We start from the raw sequence: 24,139 nt of genomic DNA on the forward strand, positions 1-24,139 counted from the left end.
GGACCAGCTTGGCTAATTGAGATCTGCCTCAGACTTGTAGAAAAGTGAGGGTTTTTTGGCAAGCGTGGTGCACCTCCCTCCCCCAATGCAAACAAGCACATATTCAAAGCAGGGTTTCTTTCCAATATTGCCTGGTGGGAGATCAGGGCTGCTTCTCATTAGCATGTTACTTTGTGCTCACCAGATGCGAGTGCTTTGAACATGCCCTTTCATGTGTGGCTGGGAGCACCATGCGGACCTAAATTCATAGATCTCCATCCTGCTCTGCACATGTCCCAAACCACCCCTCAGGTTTTGCTTCAGTTATGGATCTCTTCCATCTTGGAAATGAGGATCTGTGGTCTGGCAGAAGGAATTGCAGTACCTGGTTCAAATCTTGCCTTGGCAAGGAACTCACTAGGCAGGAAGAAGAGGAGGAGTAGGAGTTGGTTTTTATATGCCAACTTTCTCTACCACTCAAGGGAGACTCAAACCGGCTTACAATCCCCTTCCCTTCCTCTCCCCACTGTGAGGTAGGTGGGGCTGAGAGAGCTCCAACAGAGCTGTAACTTGCCCAAGGTCACCTAGCTGGCTTTGTGTGTAGGAGTGGGGAAATCAATCCAGATTAGGCAGTTTCGGTTTTACCTGTTTTATCTGGCATATTAGCCGCAAATAAAATGTATTTATTTATTTACTAACCTACCTTATAGGTTTGTTGGTTAGGATTAGTTTGATAATGCATGTGTGATGCTTTATAGTGAAGACTGGTGTTAACAATCCTGAGAGTAAGACAAGCTCTGCCAGCTGCTATAGACAATGCTGAGCTTCATGGTCCATTGGTCTGCTCCAGTATAAGACAACTTCTTAAATTCAAGTTGTTTGAAGATAGATTGGCTGCCCTGAAAACACAGAAACATACCAGACTGCATGTTTAGGCTATGCCCCCACCATAAAATGATATGTTTATCTTCACTGGTCAGTTGCTAAGCACTGTTATTATTGTGTGACCTGTTTCCGTTATTTAGATATAAATAGCCGAGGGAAGGTATGCTACTTTTTCTATCACATTTTTATCCCACCTTTTCCCCAAGGAGCATAAAGTGTCAATCATAGTTCTCTCACCCTTCATCTTACCTTCACAATAGCCCTGTGAATTGAATGAATGAATGAATGAATGAATGAATGGCCAAGATTACCCAGTTAGCTTCATGGCGGAATAGGGATGCAAACCCCTGAGCTCTAGTCCAGCACTCTAGTCACTAAACCACACAGACTCTCAACAAGTCTCCATTGTTTGGAGACATTACATATTACACATTATTAGAGAGAGATGCTGCTCTTCTCTCATCAGTTCAAAATAAGTGCTCGCCACCAGTGAGCTTGGGAGTGCTTTAGTGGATCTCTGGAAATACATCTTTTATATTGCTTTTCTGCCAGTCATACCCAAGACGGCTTTTATAAATTAAACAACATTTAAAATCCTTAGATCTAAGGCAATCCGGATTTCAGAACCAAACTCATTACGTTTTGGACGGTGAAACAACACGATGTTTGATTCTGAGGATAATCAGGAGCTGAAGACCTTCCTGAGCAAAAATGTCTTTACCTATTTCATATAGTCCCTGCAGAAGAGAAGCAACCCGCCAGACCTCTCTAGGTGGTTCCACTGCAGAAAATTGCCTGGCTCTGGCCACCAGACACTTGTCCTTCTATCATCTTTATAGAAGAAGAGTTGGTTTTTAAATGCCCACTTTCTCTACCACTTAAGGCAGAATCAAACTGGCTTACAATCACCTTCCCTTCCCCTCCCCACAACAGACACCCTGGGAGGTAGGTGGGGCTGAGAGAGCTCGAAGAGAGCTGTGACTACCCCAAGGTCACCCAGCTGGCTTCATGTGGAGGAGTGGGGAATCAAACCCGGTTCTCCAGATTAGAGTCCACCGCTCCAAACCCCTGCTCTTAACCACTATAGACACTCCTGTGCAAAAGGTAGAGAGTCTGTGGGTGAAACCTACCAGTGTGATCTGGTGCTTATTAATGGGCCCAGTACAATCCAAAATCAGACATGCTGCAAGCAGGAACTAATATCACTCCAGATGACCAAAGTAGCCGAACAAGTCAAATGCATATAATACACTGTGACCAATGACCTCTAAATAGTAGAAATTCACTTTGTTATATTGATACCATTCAGAGGGCATGGGTCCCATTTTTACAGATGAAGAATGAGGCAGAGCAATACAGTGACTGGCCCAGTATCAATCAGAGTAGTGCAGGCTTTGTAAGCAGAAATGACAAGAGTTGAGTAATAATAAAAGAAGTATTCCTGTGCAGACGCCAGTGAGCAACTGCATTCTCCCTTCCCCTATGCAATGTAGGTGTGATAGCATCTCTCCCATGCAGATTAAAACCCCAGCACCTCTTTTCTGCATTGGCATCATTTCCACAGCCAGCAACTGTCAAAAGAGAACAGGTACTCAGGGATCCCCCTGCCCCTGTCTGCTGCAACATGACCTGCTGGAGAGCCAGCGTGGTGTAGTGGTTAAGCGTGGCGGACTCTAATCTGGAAAACTGGGTTTGATTCCCCACTCCACATGAGCGGCGGACGCTAATCTACTGAACCGGGTTGGTTTCCCCACTCCTACACATGACCCTGCTGAGTGACCTTGGGCTAGTCACAGTTCTCTCCGAACTCTCTCAGCCCCACCTATCCCACAAGGTATCTGTTGTGGGGAGAGGAATGGAAGGGAATTGTACGCTGGTTTGAGTCTCCTTAAAAAAATAGAGAAAACTGGGGTATAAAAACTAATTCTTCTTCTTCTTCATTGGGGGCCTTGTTATTTCCATAGGCCGAGAGGAGGATGCATCCAGCATGGTGTCTTAATTTCCCAAGGCATGCTTTCAATGATACTCAGTTCTGGAATCAATGGAATAGCATGATTGATCACATGTGTGAACAAACTGCACCATCAGTCTATCCACATCAAAATACCTTGATTGCTTTTAATTAATCAGACTCAGTCCGAGGCAGACTCAGTCCAATTGTAGGTTCAAGAACACATGGAGCATTATAGCAGCTGGTTGCTTCCTGCTCCACGCACTGTGAAGAGCTCAGTGGAATTGAGAGACTGATTCTTTTTTTGTGCTCTGTTTCTACTGTTGCCTTTTTGTCCCAGTCTTCAAGGAGGTTTACAATTCAGAAATGTTGCCTATAATACAAGGCATGCATGCAACATGAAAGGGAGAAAGGACAGGGCAGATGGAGGAAAAGGAGCAAACCAGCAGTAGAAGAGAAGAAGAAGAAGAGTTGGTTTTTATATGCCAACTTTCTCTGCCACTTAAGGAAGAATAAAACTGGCTTACAATCACCTTCCGTTCCCCTCCCCACAACAGACACCCTGTGAGGTAGGTGGGGCTGAGAGAGCTCCCAAGAGAGCTGTGACTAGCCCAAGGTCACCCAGCTGGCTTCATGTGTAGAAGTGGGAAAACCAACCCAGTTCACCAGATTAGTGTCCACCGCTCATGTGGAGGAGTGGGGAATCAAACCCAGTTCTCCACCACCGCTCTTAGCCACTACACCACCACAATAGTGTTGCTGTTGTGTAAAGAAGGTATGCTAGTATCTATTGATATGCAGTCGACATCTATAACGGCGCCATGATGGAACAGCCTATGCAGAAGACAGTTCCAGTTCTAAGAAGGAAGTAGCCAAAGGGCAGCTATTCCCAGCCGCACCCATGGTGAGAGCCACATTTATTGCCTGTCCCTCTGATGCATCTAGGTGGAATAGCTGCTGAGAGAGAGTTAGATGACTTCCCCAACATGTTCAGCAATACAGAGGAAAAGGGGTGGGAGGGAACCCCAGAGGAAGGTCGACCTGTTCGTGTATACCTATCTAATCTAATGGAGAAGGTACCCTCTACTTCCAAAATGGGGCTATACTAGCTTACACAAAAACAGATAAAAGGAAGTATTTCTTCACACAATGCATAGTTAAATTGTGGAACTCCCTGCCCCAGGATGTGGTGATGGCTGCCAACGTGGAAGGCTTTAAGAGGGGAGTGGAGATGTTCATGGAGGAGGGGGCTATTCATGGCTGCTAGTAAAAATGGATACTAGTCATGATGCATACCTATTCTCTCCAGGATCAGAGGAGCATGCCTATTATATTAGGTGCCAGGGAACCCAGGCAGGATAATGCTGCTGCAGTCATCTTGTTTGGGGGCTTCCTAGAGGCACCTGGTTGGCCGCTGAGTGAACAGACTGCTGGACTTGATGGGCCTTGGTCTAATCCAGCAGGGCCTTTCTTACGTACATCTAAATTTAGCCAGGGACAGTTTCTGTTTTCAGGGGGCTTTTCCCTTTACCTGTTTTGTTCCTATTTTTTGGAGGGGGGGTGCCTTTTAAAGTATTGCTATTGTGTAAAGAAGGTATGCAGGAGTTCTGAGGCTCCCTTCTCAGATACTCTAGATTGGGTTGGCAAGATACCATTGTGAGATCCTCTGCAAGGTGAAAAATTCTATTAAGCACGGTTGAGAGTTGCTTAAGCAGAACGCTCTTATAATCCATTTCCTAATGCGCTGTACTTTAGGTGGTAGAAGGCAGGCTGCTGCAGAACGCATCGGGTAGAGAAGAGCCTTCAGCGGTACTTAGGAGGGGAAGAAGTGCCACGTGATGCTACAGTTCTGTCACTGAAACTCCAGCTATGTAATTTGTCCCTAGAAAGTAACCACTTCAGTGTGTGACTTTCCCCCATACACCATGACCCTGGCTTCTTTAAGGGAGAAAAAAATAGGTGTGCACATTATGTTTTCTCCCCTCTGCTTAAAGCAGCATGGAAATTAGGCAGTGGTTTCTAATCACGAAAGAGCATGGGGTAAGAATGAACTTTCCTTCTTTCCAGCTTCATGTCTCCAGTTCAGATGTCTCCAGTCCCTTCTCCTGTGAAGCTGCTTTTTAGGACCACAGTAGCAACTCCAGTGTCATATGTAGCTCGGCCCTTCGAAGAGGGGCTGTGGGTTAGTGGTAGAATACCTGCTTTGTAAGCTGAAAGCCTTAAGTTCGATCCTCCAGTCTCCAGTTAAAAAAGGATCAAGTAGTAGGTGACGTGAAAGACCTCCATCGGAGATCCTGGAGAGCTGCTGCCAGTCAGAGAGAACAAATACTGAAGAAGAGTTGGTTTTTATACGCCACTTTTCTCTACTTTTAAGGAGTCTCCATGTGAAGGAGAAGGGAAACAAACCCGGTTCACCAGATTAGAGCTTGCCACTCATGTGGAGAATGGGAGGACCTTGATTGACCAATGGTCTGATTCAGTATAAGGCTATTTCTTGTGTTAGTTGATCTTGGTTTAAGAATAGGGGTTTGAGAACAGGAGTGAATAACAAGCACAGTAGAGCAATGGTGCAGTATATGAAGGGTATGAGATAGCAACCTCTGAGTACACAGGGCTTGAATCTTAATTTCTAATATCCTATTTTCTAATATTCTAACAGAGCAGTTCCTCAGTGGAACAGGCTTCCTCGGGAGGTGGTAAGCTCTCCTTTCCTGGAGGTTTTCAAGTAGAGGCTAGATGGCCATCTGTCAGCAATGCTGATTCTATGATCTTAGACAGATTTTAGGGTATGCAGATAGTTGGAGGGGATTATCAGTGAGGGGGAGTTGCAGAATCATATCCAAGGATGGGCCTGCATGGCTTCACATTAAGACCAGCTGGGCCTTTGCCGGTATGCAAAAACGGGGTGGACTCAGGAAACTGTATCCTCCACGGATGACTGGCCCCTTGTGGAGGACTTCACACCAGCATCCATCTTCATTTTCCCTGTCCTGGAGATAATTGGCAAATGTTGATCACGAGCAGATGGAGCTCATGCCTCTAAATGGGCACCCTCTTCCCCAAGAAGGGGCCCACCATTAAGCAAGGCGTCAGCACCTCATTCTGGTTTGCAAAGCCGGTAACACTATTCAGCCATGATTGCCTTTGCAGGCTAATTTATAAATCTGTGTTGACACCAGCATCATTGCTATGACTTGCGACTAAATAGAGAAGAACCGGCTTGATAGAGTTTGGGCTGTCGATTCTGGGTATGCGCGAGTTCCAGCCAATATTTGTGCTTTGGTGTAATCTCAAAGGTCGACTCTTTCCCATAGCGGCTGTCTCAAGTGTCAAGCGTGATTCTTTTGAAGAGCGCGGGATGCGAGCCCTGGTTTCAACTCTTGAGTCCAAAGCAGTGGCATTCGTTTCAGGAATGAGGTGTAAGTTTAGTGCTTTTGGCCCTCTGCACGACTGAGTTAATTGATCTGAAACATTTTGATATCGCTTTCAGTCAAAATCGGTCACAAAGCCCTATGAAAAACGTTCAAAAGCTGCAAACAAAGCCATTAAAAGACAGATAAGTAACAAAATAAAACCGGGCAGCAGAACAAAACCCCATTAATTATCAACGATATGTCGGGGCAGAAAAGTTTATGCTTGCACAAAAGATAGCTTATTTGTCTGTAGTTAGAGAGGAGGCAGGGCTTAACAGTGCAGACCTAAGCAGAGTTACACCCTTTTAGATCACTTCAAGTCAATGGACTTCAATTGACTTCACGTGTATAACTCTGTTTACGACTGCAGTATAAGACTACCTGGTTATTTGCAGGTGCGAATTAATTTAGTCAGTGAAGGATTAGGTGACTCAACTTCAGCTGACCTGCAGTTTCACCTCCTTCATTTCTTCCCAGGCAGTTTGGATAAAAATTGCTTGCACTTTCCCCCTTATAGAGCAGTGGAGTCTGATCTGGAGAACGGGGTTTGATTCCCCACTCCTCCTCCTCCTCTCCCTTATAGCAAAGGTGTAGGTTTTCCCTTTCACCTCACAGTCTCTGGTTCTCAGAAACAGCCCAGGTAGATTTGGTGCTTCCTGCTTTTACCACAGTGCTTATTTATCATCTAAAATAAAGTCTCTCCCCTAAGCCTACCCAAATCCTGCCTAAAACCCAAATAAAAATGCTGGCTAAATTGACATTGTTATTGAGAGCCTCAGATTCCCTGGCTAAGGTGAGGGTCCCCCCCCTCCTCCTCCTCAAACTGAGAGTTGCTCGCCCCTCCCCATCCAGTGGTGTTCTGTGGGCTCTGATTGGCTGATCATCACTTGGATTTGCCTGAGGTTATAATCACGATTGGTTCAGAGCCCTGGAGGAGAGGCGGGACTTTTGGAGACGAATGCCACACCGTCCACGCCATCTTACCCTCGCAACAACCCTGCGAGGTCGGTTAGGCTGAGACAGGGTGAGCTGGTCCAAGGCCATACAGCGAGTTTCACGGCAGAGCGAGCGCTGAACCCCGGTAGTCTGACACCCTCTAACCACTATACCACGCTGGCTCTCTTTGTCCTGGTCTAAACAAATAGCAGCACATGAGGCGGTAAGGCTGTTTCACATAACACGCAGGGGTTCATTTGGTTGGCTGCTCCTCCATATTCCAGAAGAAATCCTCTCTGTATAGAAAATAGAAAGGAGAGTTAAAGGCTGACGATAGCCTTCTATTTTTCACCCTCTTTTTCTATGGATAGCCGCTTTTTTAAAAAAATGAAGGAGGAGTGTTCCAACCTCTGACCCCACCACCACCACCACCACCACCACCACCACCACCACCACCACCAGTGCCTCCTATTGCAGTCTGAAGTAGAATAATTGAATCACAGAGTTGGAAGGGGCCATACAGGCCATCTAGTCCAACCCTCTGCTTAATGCAGGATCAGCCTAGAGCGTCCCTGACAAGTCCTTGTCCAGCCTCTGCTTAAAGACTGCCAAGGAAGGGGAGCTCACCACCTCCCTAGGTAGCTGATTCCACTGTCGAACAACTCTTACTGTAAAAAAAATTGTTTTTCTAATATCCAGCTGGTATCTTTCCACCTGCAATTTAAACCCATTATTGCGAGTCCTATCCTCTGCTAAATGACTAAACTGAGGCTATTGTATTTTGATCACATTATGAGAAGACATGAGTCACTGGAAAATACAGTCATGCTAGGAAAAGTTGAGGGCAGCAGGAAAAGAGGAAGACCCAACAAGAGATGGATTGACCCAGTAAAGCACTGGTTCCCAACCAGGGGTCCACGGACCCCCAGGGGTCCGCGAGAACTAAATTAAGGTCCGTGAAACAAAGTTATAAACCCATAATAAATTAATCTTTTCAATTAAAAGTTCTCTATTATAAAAAAAAAACCATATTCAAATATTATTCTAAGTTTAATGTTTAACTAACAGTTATGATTAAAGTTTATTTTCAAATTCTCTGAATTTTTATTTTGAACCTTGGGGTCCCTGCACCGAACAAAAAAGTCCTAGTGGTCCCTGGTCAAAAAAAGTTTGGGAACCACTGCAATAAAGGAAGCCACAGCCCTCAACTTGCAAGATCTGAGCAAGGCTGTCAAAGATAAGACATTTTGGAGGACTGATTCATAGGGTTGCCATGAGTCGGAAGTGACTTGATGGCACTTAACACACACACACACACACACACACACACATCCTCTGGTGCCTACAGGAACCGCTCCCTGCCCTCCTCTAAGTGACAGCCCTTCAAATACTTCAAGAGAGCAATTGTGTCCCCCCTCAACCTCCTCTTCTCCAGGCTAAACATTCCCAACTCCCTCAGCCTTTCCTCATAGGGCTTGGTCTCAGACAATCCCAGACCAGGTTTACCACTGCCTCTGCTGTTTATGTAGAGTATGTACCAAGCGTGTCTTTCACGTGCTCCCCTTCCATTGTGGGACATTCAGCACAGCAAATCGCTGCGATTACCCCTTGCCCCAAAAGCCCTCTCTGGGTGGCATTTGACTGCCATTATATTCTGAGACACGGTGCTTGTTCGGAAGGCTGTAATGGTGCCTGTTTACTGCGGTCCGCTTAGCACGGAGAACAAAGGGCTCGCCTCTTGTGACCTGTGACAGATGTCTTGGGGTCCATGCGAGACCACGTTGAATCACCTGACTTCTGCCGGGAGCTTGAGTCGAGGCTGCCAACTGGCCCAGTGGAAGTGGGGAGGGGGAGGAGGGGTGCACCAACCCAGCAATTCAGAACACCTTCAGAAGAATCCAATCTGAATGTTAAAAACGTGAAAGTCAAAACACCGGTTGAAACGCAGGCAATTAAACGCTCTGAGCATCACCCACTCGTTTCTCGCTGCAACACTCCAAAGTCTGCATCTCATCATTAAGTTGTCAGCGCCTCCAAAACTGCAAATTTTCAATGTGCTGCAGAATAAAAAGCTGGTTCTCGTGTCTCTAACAACCCAGGTGTGATTTCTGTAAAAGTCAAAGGAAGTGTGAGAATTAGGAGAAGTCATGAAAAAGCGGGGGGGAAGGGGGTAAAGAGGCCGGAAGGGCATTCGCCGCAGGCTCACACTAAAGGGAATTATTTATGAAAGACCACAAATAGTTGGTTTTCAGAGGATTTAGATGAAAAGGGGTACGGTAATGCTTCGTTGGTAGGAAAATGGTAGAGGGAGTGAGAAGTTGTATCAAAAGAGGTTGGTGGTTTACCTGTCACTTTAGAGCATTTTTTTCCGAGGGAAGGGATCCCAATAATTAAACAGCAGGACGACAAGAAATTGGTCATTTGCACACCGTTTGGAATTGACACATGCATTACGTTATCGAGACGGTTAAGTTCAATAGAGCGAGTAATACAAGTTATTGACAATAAAAATGTTCCAGTGTTGGGAAAGAAATAATAGCAGTGGACTGTGTGGCTGGGTTGGAGCCAGGATTTATTGAGATGGTGGTTAATTGTGTGGGGAAATGGTATGATTAATTGAATGGGGGGGAGGTGGTAGCTCTGTGGGAAAGGGCAAGTTTTGCATTCTGATGGTGCCAGATTCGTTCCCCCCTGTGGAAAGATCTCAGAAGATCGCAAGGCCTGGAAAGATCTCTGCCTGCTGAAGGACTCAGAGCTGCCATTCAAAATAAACTGTGCTGAATTGGATGGCCCAATTTTCTGACTCAGTATCAAGCAACACCACATGTCCATATGTCTTATCCTTTATTAAACTCAATTATTAATTCCCGGGTATTTCAGCATTGATTTCATTATGTGTTTATTGTGATATTGTCATCAAGGCAGTCAGGGTAATCGATAGATCCCCGTCATGCTACAGTTTGTCTACCCTGATGCTTTGTATTCATTTGTAATTTTGAAAATGAAACGTTTTTAAAAATAGAAAGGCTAAAGCCTGTGCTTGATGAACTCTCAGCCCTAGTGATTATTCAGCTAAAGCTTTGCTTGATGAATTTACCAATTAAACTGATAGATGCTTGCTTGCAGCCCTACTATTAGAAGCAGCTGGGGAATAACTGTTTGCTTTGCCAGAGCATCTTACTTAATGTGGAGATGACTGTTTGCTTCCTCAAGGCGTTGTAGGTGTGCCCAGCCAACCAAATGCACAATGTATTCTTTTTGTCTAATGGCTCAGCGGGGTGTGTTTCCACTTACAAAAAAGAATGGCACAAAATGACACCCAGATATAATGATTCAGATAGCTTTGCAAGTTATCTGCTACAAGCAATGTGCTTCTCCCCCTCCCCCAACTTATGGCGTAAAGTACATGTGATTTCAGAGTGAGATCATTGAAGGCAATGGAGGGCTTTCCACTGATGGCAGTGGAGTGTAATCAGGAGCCAGGGAGCCTTGCAAAACTCATACAGCTGAATTGATTGTGTAATAAATATGGAGGTTATTTGGATAATTCGACTCATTATCCTTTAACACTTTCCTCTAAGCTCCGAGTTCTTAAATAATGAGGGCGATATTGTTATTTATATAGCTGCGCCTTGCTTTGCTGAGGACCGTAATGGCAACTTTGCCCTAAAGGGTTTTGCGGTTGAAATGCAAGCAATCAATTTGACAGGCTAAAAGGGAGATTGAGTCGGGGATGGCGATAGGATATGGGTGATATATGGCAAGCAGGGTCCAATTGCTTTATCATTGCACGTTCCCTTTTGGAAGCCTGCGATGGAAGATCTGGGTGACAGGAAAAGAACCAGTACAGAAGATAGATAAGAGCGACTGAAAATGAGACTCTGAGGCATAAGATCTACATCGGGAGCCTGAATGGTATAGTGACTGCATTTGAAACCTATTAAGCCAAACTAGACAAGATGGCGGCTTGTTTATGGGTCTGTTTGTGTGCAGGTGAGGGACTGTGAATTCTGACTTAGTCTTACCTTCCTGTGTTTCAGCCTAGTTCATTCCCAATAATAGAGCCAAGCAGAAGAGGGGATGCAGGAGATTGCCAGGGCAATCCTACGCAGAGTGACTCCAGTTTAAGCCCATTGAAATCAGTGGTTTTAGACTGGAATCGCTCTGGATAGGATTGCACTGTATACCTGGGACATTCTGCAAAGCATGGGTTGATGAGCTTTCTTCTACTCCAAGATCAAAGTCAAAATCCTCTTAAATCTGGCTGTGTGACCAATCAGGTGCACCATGGATGATGGCCGCCACATAATAGACACATTATCTCAGCTGCCCTTATAACAACAAGTAGGCTGATGTTATTCCAATGCTGCAGAGGCTAAGAGTGAATTTCAGGCAGAGGTAAGAGCTAAATCGGAGACTTCCTGGTTTGCAACTCACTTGCTAGTGTAGGGAGCATTATGGCCAAGGAAGCCAAACAACCCTTCTTTGCTCTAACTAGCTTGAATAGATGTAGTTACAGCTGGGCCAGAAGTGGCAGAAATAGGGAAGGGCGCAAAAGCCATTCCATGGCCAGCCCTGGCCATAGGAAAGGCTAACTGCAGAGTAGGCCGTTGAGGAAAGAGGTGAGAAAATCAAAAGAGTTTCCGTCTAGACATCAGCAAGAATTTTCTAACAGAGTGGTTCCTCAGTGGAACAGGCTTCCTTGAGAGGTGGTAAGCTCTCCTTCCCTGGAGGTTTTTAAGAAGAGGCTAGATGACCATCTGCCAGCAATGCTAATTCTTTGACCTTAGGCAGATCATGAGAAGGAAAGCATCTTGGCCATCTTTTGGGCTTGGAGTACAGTCACTGGAGGTAGGGGGGTAGTTGTGAGTTTCCTGCATTGTGCAGGGGGTTGGGCTAGATGGCCGTGGTGGTCCCTTCCAATTCTGTGATTCTATAATTCTATAATTGTGTGATTCTATAATTATACCGAGGTCAGACAATTGGTCAGTGCAGTTCAGCACATCCTGCTGTGACGGGCAGTGGCTCTCCAGGGTCTCAGCAGGCAGAGGGCAGTCTTTCCAACGCCTTCTTTAACTGAACATGCCTGGGATTGAATTTGGGACCTTCTGCGTGCAAAGCATGAGCTCTGCCACTGAGCCACAGCCCCTCCCCAAGTCGTAAAAGCAGCAGGTGCATAGAAGGAGGATGTCTATGCAGCAGCAGCACCAGGCTTCACAAACACTTTGGCCACTCGTAAGGAAAACTCCACCCATGAGGTCAAAGTCTGGGGACTTGTGCCTGGTCTCAGATCTGTATCCCATCGGACAGGACTGTTCCCCCCCAGCTGGGGAGGGTCTGTGGCTCAGTGGAAGAGCCTCTGCATCGCATGCAGAAGGTCCCAGATTCAGTCCCTGGCATCTCCAGTTCAAAGGACCAACCAGTAAAAGGTAAAGGTCCCCTGTGCAAGCACCGGTTCATTCCTGACCCATGGGGTGACATTGCATCCTGACGTTTACTAGGCAGACTTTGTTTACGGGGTGTTTTGCCGGTGCCTTCCCCAGTCATCTTCCCTTTACCCCCAGCAGCAAGCTGGATACTCATTTTACCGACCTCGGAAGGATGGAAGGCTGAGGCAACCTTGAGCCGGCTACCTGAAACCAACTTCCGTCGGGTTCGAACTCAGGTCGTGAGCAGAGCTTGGACTGCAGTACTGCAGCTTACCACTCTGCACTATGGGGCTCCTACTAGCCAGTAGGTGATGTGAAATGCCTCTCCTGAAACCTTAGAGCGGCACTGCCAGTCTGAATAGACAATATTCGCCATGATGGACCAATGATCTGATTCAGTATAATGCAGCTTCACGTGTGTGTGTGTTCTGCTAAGATAAAAACAAGTACATGTTCGGTCACTGTAGGTATTTACACTGTAGGTATTCAGCAGTTGGGATCATGAGACTTGTGTATCGGTGACTCGTCGCTAAAGGGAACGGGAGCTGTGCTATTGACTGCTGTGAGTGACGGATACTGCCTCATGATGGGTTTTTTAGCCTTCACAATGGATTTCAATGCCGGCATTCACATCTTTCCTCCCAACTGTCAGAGCTTTCAAATTCGCTGCCGGCACAAAAGCTTTTGCCTTAATTACTACCTCCAGTTTCAGCTCTTTGCTTTAATGTATAATCAAATGTATTTAAGGTAATTTTATTTCACTAATATTAAAACAATTTTAAAATGCGGCTTTTGTGCATGCTAATGCAACCATTTCCATTCGGATTGAGCCCAACCAGAAAACCGTGGTTAAAAAGTTTAATTAGGCTAGTGAATAAAAATGCATTTTAAAACACAAGGAAATTTGGGGGGGGGGGCTGGCTTTTGCATGCAAATGTAAGTTAAGATTTTTGTATATAGGTGGCCTGTATCTTGTATCCTTCTGTTTTCTCAGTTAGCCACAAAAAAACAGCAAAAGCTGAACGTACAACCACATTGTGTTTGCTAGTAGCCAAGTTTGCCATCCTAAACAGTTCTACCCTTCTCAGCCCATTGCCTTCCCTGGACTGAGAGCCGGTGTGGTGTAGTGGTTAAGAGTGGTGGTTAGGAGTGGTGGACTCTAATCTGGAGAACCGGGTTTGATTCCCCTCTCCTCCATATGAGTGGCGGAGGCTAATCTGGTGAACTGGATTTGTTTCCCCACTCCTACACACGGAGCCAGCTGGGTGACCTTGGGCTAGTCACAGCTCTCTTGAGAGCTCTCTCAGCCCCATCTATCTCACAGGGTGTCTGCTGTGGGGAGGAGAAGATGATTGTAAGACAGTTTGATTCTTCCTTAAGTGGTAGAGAAAGTCGGCATGTAAAAACCAACTATTCTTTGTCTTCGTCTTCCTCTTCCTCCTCCTCCTCCTCCTAGATGTGACAGTGACCTGTCATTTTAAAGCGATTTAAAAATGTCATGAGAGGATCAGGCCCTCAGTGTGACTAGCTGAGGTGCTATTCTCCCCCCACCATGCCTTTTCAAGTGCTGGAACAAGGTTCCCCTACCCAGTGGCCATTTTGGCACTTGGAAAGGTAGCAGAGAGACGTTTTTCTCCCTCTCCCATAATACTAGAACGCGGGGTCATCTGCTGAAGGTGGAGGGTGAGAAATTCAAAACTGATAAAAGGAAGTATTTCTTCACACAACACATCGTTAAATTGTGGAACTCCCTGCCCCAGGATGTGGTGATGGCTGCCAACTTGGAAGGCTTTCAGAAGGGAGTGGACATGTTAATGGAGGAAAGGGGTATTCATGGCTACTAGTTAAAATGGATACTAGTCATGATGCATACCTATTGTCTCCAGGATCAGAGGAGCAGGCCTATTATTTTGGGTGCGGTGGAACACAGGCAGGATGGTGCTGCTGCAGTCGTCTTGTTTGGGGGCTTCCTAGAGGCACCTGGTTGGCCGCTGAGTGAACAGACTGCTGGACTTGATGGACCTTGGTCTGATCCAGCAGGGCTTTTCTTATTTTTTTATGTTTATATAAATGTTCTAAATAAATAAATTTTATTTGGAGGGCTTTTAATGGGGTTTAAGCTGCAAGCATTTCCTTAGGGGGTTGGTGATAAATTGGGTTTTATTGTATTTTGTATATTTTCTTGGCCAGGGAGCAAGGGCAGGATACAAATTGAAACAAACAAACAAACAAACAAACAAACAAATAGTAAGCTGCCTTGAGCCACAAGGAAGTAGCAGGGCATAAATATCAGCATCCAGGATTGCAAGGTATAAATATTAGTATTATTTTGCAACAGTTAAAAGGAAGGAAAATAATATAGTGGGACCCACATAAAATCAGCTGTGTTTGGAGTATTAGAATATGTGGTAGCCAGTGGAATTATAACCTCTGCAATTGAACAGGTGAGAAAAAAAATACTGGCAGAGTAAATGAAAATGTTGCATGAAGACTTAATGTTGGGAAGGAGAAAGAGGTTGTTCCACTCCTACCCAAATGAAATTCAGAGGTGTCTTCAATATGATTTAGTAAAGACCAGAATATCTTGGCTGGCATTGTACATTGTAGCACAAGACCACAGCTAAACCAAAGTCCCCGTTCATACAGTGCAGCTGATCTCATGGAACTGCCCGGGACCTTCTCCTATGTGCCCCATTACACTTTGTCAGATCCGGGAAAGTAGTTTCTTGATGCCATCTGCATGCCCAGTTCAGGCAGCGAGGGCCCACAGATGGGCATTCCGGATGGCTGCCCTTCAGCTATGAAGTCTCTTCCCTTGGCCAGTTGCCAAAGCTGGAAGGGCTTTCTGAAGCAGATCAAGATGTTTTTCTGTAGAGTTTGGCTTTCTGGCACAAAGGTTAATTTGGCAAAAAACAGGGCTGGTTTTTCTTTTCTTTTAAGCAGCCATCATTTTTACAAAAGATAAAGAGGCTTGATTTGACTGGAATGTTTTTGGATTTGTTTCTGAGCGCTCGGACCAGGACAGGCGGTAAATTGAACACTGGACAGGACATCTCCGTGAAAAATGGGATGTGTGCCTCATTTGCTCCATGAATTTTAATATCCCACATGGCTCGGAACCTGGTGGCTGTTCCTGTATCAAGTGTCAAATGACCCTGTGGATATGTTTCCTGTTTGGGAGGACAGGAGTTTAAATGACTGCTAATCAGGACAGCATGGGGAAACAGAATGGCCAAGCATGGCTGGCCACAGCGTGAGGCTGGATGGGGCAGGTTGCCTGCTTGCCTCATGTTGGCACACTTACCTAGGGGTAAGTGTGGTGCAGTGGTTAAGAGCGGTGGTTTGGAGTGGTGAACTCTAAGCTGGAGAACTGGGTTTGATTCCCCATTCCTCCACATGAGCAGTGGACGCTAATCTGGTGAACTAGGTTGGTTTCCCCATTCCTACACATGAAGCCAGCTGGGTGACCTTGGGCTAGTCACAGTTCTCTTAGAGCTCTCCCAGCTCCACCTACCTCACAGGGTGTCTGTTGTGGGGAGGGGAAGGGAAGGTGATTGTAAGCCAGTTTGATTCTTCCTTAAGTGGTAGAGAAAGCATATAAAAGCTAACTCCTCCTCCTTCTTACAGCCAGGCTAACCTCTAAGTAAACATGCATAGGATTGCTCTGTTAAAGTGCTTGCGGGAGTGCAGAATGCCTGAGAGAGTGTGGCACAGAGAAGAGAGTTCATGTTACTGAACTACATGTTACCTTCTTTTCATGTGTTTTCACATGTTCCCTGCAGGCACGCAGCAGTTGCAGGAAACTGCTTCTAAAGAAAATAATAATAATAGGGAGCCCAAATGGGCTCCGAACAGCACCACAGGGGGAGGAAGGACTCTTGCCCCCTCCCCAAGCAGTTGTCTTGTGGAAAAACCATGCAGGGGAAGTTATTTCTCAGTCTTGGCTGCTCCATGTGCTCAGATACTCTATGTGGACCAGCAAAACCAGCAAAATGACTCTTCTGCATGGTCTTTACATGAGAAAACTGCTGAGGGGGGGAGGTAGGAGCCCTTCTTCCCCCATTCCAAGCCCATTTGGGCTGCCCTTTTATAAAGAAGTTCCCCTGCAGGTGCTGTGGGGCTGCGAGGAACATTTGAAAACACATGAAAGTGCATGAAAAAGATAACGCATAAGTTGGCCCTTAGGCTTGTCTTGCTGTGTTTAAAGACTCTGCTGTATAAGTGGGGAGGGGAAAGTCGCCTTTGGGTTCTGTCAGTGGCCAGAGGTGTCGTGTCCACGGAGAGGTTGCATCCCCTCCCTCCCAGGGGTTTGGATCCAACCAGATGTTCTGCTGATGAAAAAGGAGGGAGGTGTGCTGTTTGACCACCCAAAAAAGGCTAAGCTGAAGATTGTGGGACCTGTACATATGAAAAACATGTGGGATTGGGGCTGTAGTATGTAGTTCTTCCAGCCTAGGAAGAACATTTTAAGGGGAAGACGGACCACCCAGAGAATGCACAGCTAGAGAGAGCTGGATTCCTCCCCTCTCTTAGAGAAGCAACTTTGCTCAAACTGCCCAAGAATTGAAGAAGGGTACTGCTCTCGGGTTGTGCCCATTCCGTCTCATGAAGAGCACCAGGAGAAGGCACCAGGAAAAGAATCTGTGGGTATTCTAACAGTGTCAGACCGATCTCTACCTTCCCCCTTCTTTCCTCTTCCTTCCGTTTCTTGCTTTTCGCCTTTGTAAACCTGAGGTCAGGAGGTGGCATTTCTTGATTGATGGGAGCAGCCTTGGGAGACAATAATCTGATAGAAGCAGGATGTAAACATAATAAATACTTAAATGACCTATTGGGTTAGAAATCCAGAAATCCTGCAAACCCTTCAAAACGTTAAAAAAATATATTCTGCACCACACGGCTCAACTTCTGCAATAAGAAATGCTGAATATTGCAACATGTGCAAATGCTGCCAACTAACCTAATGAGAATCTATTTGCTTGTTCACCGTAATTTAATCAGTAAGTGCTTGGTCATTAGGGTTACTAACCTTCAGATGAGGCCTGTTTCCCCCCCCCCCCCAGAACTACAACTGATCACCAGTTGTACAGGGATCAGGTCCCCTGGCAACTGCATAGGGTAGGCTCTATGGTATACCACAAGAAACAAGAGAAATGGAAGTCTTAGAGTGGTGTCACATCCCTGCTCCCTCCTCTCCCCAAACTCCAACCACCCAAGTCATAGCCCCCAAATCTCCAAGAATTTACTAAGCTGGAGCTGGCAATTCTTTTGGCCATGGAGAAGGGAAAAGAGCTACGTTGGGCAGGGATCCATAGATATGCTGCCCAGGTCATCACTGGCAGCCATATCTTTAAATCTGTGAGCTCCTGCCCCAGTACAAATTAATAGATGAGCAGATTTTTGACAGATTTGAAGCTCTGGAGGCAGTCAGAGACCAGGAGGCACCTTGCTGCTTCCAAGTGCATCCAGGGGCTTTACAAGGATTGAGTTTAGAGATGCATTAGGCAAATGTATAGAGGGGAGGTTTATCAGCAGCTATCAGAGAAACTTGACTGCTTGAACCTCCATATTTAGAAGCAATGTACCTGTGACTGCAAGTTGTCGGGTCCTGGCCACAACAGAGGGAGGCTATGCTGTATTTATGGGCCTTCCAGGACCACTGTGGGAATCATGACACTATACTAGACAGACCTGGTCTTTTCTTATTTTCATAGCTCGGTATGATGTCAGAGACAAGACCCTCTCCCTCCGTCGTAGTTCGGTGAGGGTCAGGGCCAGTGGAGAGCACAAATTTCACCTTTCAACCAAGGCTAGCCAAAACTTGTGCACCTCTGATAAAGGGTGATCATGAAGTCATTGTAAATAGTTCTGGGATAAATGGCTCACCATTAGGCAGCTTCCTACAGGTTGAGTATCACTCGAAATGCTTGGGACCAGAAGTGTTTCGGATTTCAGATTTTTTCAGGTTTTGGAATACTTGCATATACATAATGAGATATCTTGGGGATGGGACTCAGGTCTAACCATGAAATTCATTTATGTTTGTCTATACTTTATACACACAGCCTGAAGGTAATTTTGTACAATATTTTTAATAATTTTGTGCCTGTGGGACATTGTGGGGAACTTGGTGTTGGCACAACCAGCCTGCACACATGCCATTTTATGACTCTTTTTGGGCATTGCAAAAGTTTTGGATTTTGGATCATTTTTGGATATCAGATTTTCAGATGAAAGATACTCAACCTGTATTAAAAGAACATTTTGCAAGCCCCATCGAAAGTGGAAGGTGTTCAACCTTTGGATGTCCACTCTTTCTGGAAAGGGAATTCTTTTCTGACCATTTAAATGGTGAGGATGATGGAAGGCCTTTTCCCCTTTGGACATAGAGTGTTGTGGAACAACAGAACCCCTTTGCCTTTGATCTTCTTGCCCGTAGGGATGGGGCTTGAATGAATCCTACCTGCAACCCGCTTTCTTTTGTCTTAGCTACTGTTGAGGTTATCTTTCCTCAAGAGAAGATGATTACAGGGAAGCCTGGTTTTTTTTAAAGATGTTTAAACTAGATAAGAGGTATAAAATTCAGCCTGAAGCTTAGTGCGAGGGCAGTGGGTACACATTTTAGTAATGCAAGGTCAAGTCTAGGTCACAGATAGGGAAACAGGTAGCCCTGGGTAACTTTCTATGTGAAGAAGAGTTGGTTTTTATATGCTGACTTTCTCTACCACTTAAGGAAGAATCAAACCGGCTTACAATCACCTTTCCTTCCCCTACCCACAACAGACACCCTGTGAGATAGGTGGGGCTGAGAGAGCTCTAAGAGAGCTGTGACCAGCCCAAGGTCACCCAGCTGGCTTCATGTGGAGGAGTAGGGAAACAAATCCAGTTCACCAGATTAGCCTCCGCCGCTCATGTGGAGGAGTGGGGAATCAAACCCGGCTCTCCAGATTAGAGTCCACCACTCCTAACCACAACTCTTAACCACTACACCACGCTGGCTCTCAATCAGTGCCTTTTTTGGCAGAAAACCAGGCTGCTTCCAGAGTGGTGGTTACAGGTTGTAGCACCTTGCATTTCTTTATGTGGATAACGCCCATCTGGTTTCTGTTCCTTAGTCATACTGGAGTGTGACAATACTTTGGGAGCTGCCTTTGATGTACAGGGTGACAATGAGGGTCGTTGTTACTATCAAACCAAGCTATCAAGGTGTTTGATGCTGTAAGAAGCAGCTTAAACAAAAATGATCAGTCTACAATCGGATACATCCGTGGAGGGTTGGTGTATCAGTGGATATTCACCAGGCTAGCTAAATGAAAGGACTGCTTTCAATAGTGATATGCTGCTAGTTTGCTTCCGAGTTCAATTCAAAGTCCTGGTTTTAGCTTTAAATCCTTTAGTAACCTGGGTTGCACGTAGTTACTGGATTGCCTCTCCTGGTGTGAGTACCCCGAGTGTGCTATTCTCACTGTAGCAAGGGTTGCTGATTGTTCCAGCACATGGGGAGGTTAGGCTGGATCTCAGGGCATACTCAGGTGTTTTTTTCAGTAGCAGGTTCTGCCAGATGGGCTGTCCAGACAACTACAGGAAATGTCATCTTTGGCAATTCTTTGAAAAAGACACAAGCCTGAATTGTTTCAAAGTGCTTTTGGATTATTGTTTCAGGCCCTCGTTGCTCATAATATGCCTTTGTATGGTTTGCTGGTTGCTGGTTACTATTATGTTGTTGGTAACTATTGTGTGTGTGTATAAACTGCTTTGAATATTTATCGGAAAAGAGATCTGTAGTTATTTAAAATTAGTACATGTTAATAACCCAATCCTCTTCTAGAGATGCCCACTCTCTTCCAGAATCTTACTTCCAAGCTCCTTTGGGGAAAGCCATGGCAGTAAGATATTGTGGGTGTAGGTGCAGGAGGAACCAAAGACAGAGACATAAAGGAACCAAAGAGAGTTAGGAGGGATCCTAAACTCTTCAGCAGTATAGATGACCCAACCAACAGAAATTCTGCCAAACTCCTACCCTCTTCTGTGGCCTGATCTACACAATAGTATTACCACATTTCTGACTGATGTCTGGGGTAAGTACATGCAGCAAATGATAATCTGCACTGCATGGTGTAAGTCGGGTTGCCAGCTCTGGGTTGGGAAATATCCGTAGATTTGGGCGATGGAGCCTGGAGAGGGGAAGAACCTCATCAGGGTACAATGCCTTAGAGACCACTCTTCAAAGCAGCCATTTTCTCCAGGGGAACTGATCTCTATCGTCTGGAGATCAGTCGTAATACTGAGAGATCTCCAGGCCCCACCTGGAGGCTGGCAACCCTAGGTGTAAGGATTCTTTAAACCTTCCTTTTAAGTGTGCTTCCCTCCCTCCCTTCTCTCGGAGCTCCAGAGCTTTCTTATCCCATAAGTGATTGTTTGCTTTCTACAGGAAGTTGTAGAAGCAGTAACATTTTCAAGGAGAGCCATTTGCACAGAGATGGCTAGATAGTCTCCATTCTTTCGGACAGTTTGGAATCAGAACTCGGTGGTGGACGATTCCAAATTCCTTGTGAGCATATTTCAAATGTTCTAATTGCCAAAAAGATCATCTCTAATGATCACGGAATGATGAGGTGGATTCCTGAAGTGGCCGGCTGCCAGCTCAATGCAACAGATGTACATGGTAGCTCTTATCAAAAAACAAATACATCATGTGAAAACAAAAAAATTCCTTGTGATGGTGGAGTTGTCTAGACCAAGCCTGAGAGTCTAATGGATGGTACTGTCATATTGCCTCTACCCCACAGTCATGAGAGTCGATCGGCACTACAAATCTAAATTAGTTTTTCTGCCACGACTTCCCCCAAAGAAACTGGAGGAGTATCATTCTACAAGAGGACTAGGCGTCCCTAACAGAGGATTAAGTGCAAAGCTATATTTCCCCCGTTTCCTTGGAGAGGGAAGCGGTGACATTGAAGCACATCAAAACAGTCTGAGTGCACTGCGGGAAGGGGAAGAAAAAGCTCTGCTTTCTGTTCTCAAGCCTTCCTAGGACCATGGAGGGCTCTTGCATGGAGTGCCACTAAGGGTATTTGCACGGAATGGCTGGGAATTGGTATTCTTGGGCCCTGGGAATATCCTGCAGTCACAGATCAGAGCTAAGCCTGGGTTGACTTTGCTTTCCCCTTGGTTGACTTGTATGAACAAGGCCGCTGTTGTGAACAAGCATCTCCCACCAGCCCAGATGGGCCATTCAGCTGTTTTTTTCAAGGCTGGCTCTGCCCGAGCCTCATCCGTCTCTTTGAATAATCTTATCCCAGCCTGGGGCACAAAAAGCACAAAATCCATCACTGAAACAGCCTTTGGGGAACTTGTGCTGGAGGGAGACAGACCCAATTTAACACTTCATTAAGGATTTGCCAGCCATTGATCTAGATTATCGGGAGGTTGCTGCTAGCTAATTGCATCTTCCCATACTTATTAGTTATATTTGGAGAGTGAGGGAGTGGTATTCTGCGCCTGTTTGCGATATTTAGAGAAAGCTCCTGCAGAGATCTAATTATGGAACAGATCATTCACCGGGCGCAAGGTAAGCTATTAGCCCTTCCTTTTTAACCAGGGGTAACTGCTGGGAAAGAGCCTCGAGGCCATGCGCCTGGATTGCTCTTCCGCGTTACTAACCGAGGTTGGCAAAGGTCTTTCTAAAAGATGCGGTGGAGGTGCTTTGCTACCGCTCACCCTACGAGAAGGGATCACGTTGACTTTTAAGGAAGAGTCCCTGCAATGCGTGGGTGACCTTGGACAAGTTATAGCTCTGTTAGAGCTCTCTCAGCCCCACCTACCTCACAGGGTGTCTGTTGTGGGAAGGGGAAGGGAAGGTGATTGTAAGCTGGTTTTATTCTTTTTTAAGTGGTAGAGAAAGTCGGCATATAAAAACCGATTCTTCTTCTTTGTCTTCTTCGTGATGTTGCTTGCTTCTGTTTCCTCCCGAGTGTGAAATAGACTCTGCCATCTGAGCGCCTGCCATGATCACTCATCAGGTTGATCCTTGCCTCCGTCCACGAGGTTTCTTTTTCAGATGTTGGAATCTCTGGCAGGCTGTTGCAGGCCTACTGCAAGACTCTGCTTGCGTGTTGTCGAACAATGAGCATGCATGCTCGAATTTACCCGTCTTGAACCATCTGGCAGCTGCCTCCAATTACTACTTCTGTGACAATTTACTTGGCCTCAACAGCACTCTGAGTCTTGCGGGGAACATTAAACTGAGAACAGTCCTTCCCGCACAGCTTTCATGCTGCATCAGCAGGACAAGATGTTTTGTGGTCAGGGAATGGCAATTGACTAGCAGGGAACAGCGTTGGCGGTGGGATCAAGGTGGTTTCGTTTGCCCTTCTCCAAGTGCTTGGAAGTTCAGGGCAGTGTTTGCTGGCCTCGTTTCTTTTGGAGGACAGATTCCTGGAGACTTACTGCTGTCCTTATTAATAGCTTTTTTGCTGGAGGAACGGGAATGATAGGCTTTGGCAGCGCTAAACCCAGAGATGTGAATAATCTCTCCTTAAAATCAAAATTCAGAGCTAAGAATAGCCGCCTTGAGCTGTCTGTCACACGAAATGGAAAAAAGTTGTGAGACGAATCAAGGGCGGTAGCTAGAAAAGAGTGACTTTGACTAGAGGAGCTACTGGAAAGAGGCTTAGCAGAGGGAATCTGGAGACTGTATGGAGGTGCTAACATTTTGTGAGCTTGATGTTGCTTACCTGGGGCTGTGCGTATTCTGCAGATGTAGTACATAAATGCAGAAACTGGTGGCATCCAGAACTCAGCATCATATTATCTCAGCTCTCTCTTAAAAAAACAAAAAACAAATATCTAGCCCAGGGGTCTCCAGTGTGGGTACCATGGCGCAGATTACTCTTTTCTGGCTCCCGCAAAGTGTTTTTAGGAAGTGGGTGGGGTCAGACAGGGCTTTTGCCCAGTGACACTTTTTTTATATAAGAAAGGGGTACAGAAAGGGTAAAAAATGGAAGGGGGGAAAATAAGATAAAAGATACATCATCGTCCAAGCTTCTACAAGTTTCTACATAGTTTAGGTTTAAAAGGTAGAAAAGAAGTGTTCCCAAATATTATATTATTCGGAACTTTGCTTCATCTCAAGAATCTCTAAGGTGAACAGAAATATATTTCATCCATTAAGCCTCTACATCAGATAAACTTATAAAAATCTAATACTATATCTTCTGTTAGCCCAGCAACACTTCTGAATGACTGTTTGAGATATGTTTGGCTGCGCAGAGTTTTTTGTTTAATGCTGCATTTGCACTAGCTGCCGCCCCAGCACAAGAAATCTACACTGTTTTACTGAAGTTAAACAGTGGCAATCATGTTGTTGCTGGCTCCGCCTCTTGTGGCAGCCATTTTATTGTTGCAGCCACCATGTTGGGTCTGGATTCCAAATGTGCCTGCAGGCTCAAAAAAAGTTGGGGACCCCTGGTCTAGCCCTTGGAGCTGCATAGACGTGCTCAAAAGAGACTGGATAAAGCCATATGAACTCTAAGAAGCCAGAAGAG

General features: G+C 45.6%; 1 protein-coding gene across 13 annotated transcripts in view; it reads left to right on the forward strand.

The window, feature by feature from the left end:
- Positions 1–24,139, forward strand: part of ROBO3 (roundabout guidance receptor 3) — a 214,584-nt gene that overhangs the window by 100,918 nt on the left and 89,527 nt on the right. The window lies entirely within an intron of this gene.

The sequence above is a fragment of the Euleptes europaea genome, chromosome 14 (assembly GCF_029931775.1).
Source record: "Euleptes europaea isolate rEulEur1 chromosome 14, rEulEur1.hap1, whole genome shotgun sequence".
NCBI lineage: Eukaryota > Metazoa > Chordata > Lepidosauria > Squamata > Sphaerodactylidae > Euleptes > Euleptes europaea.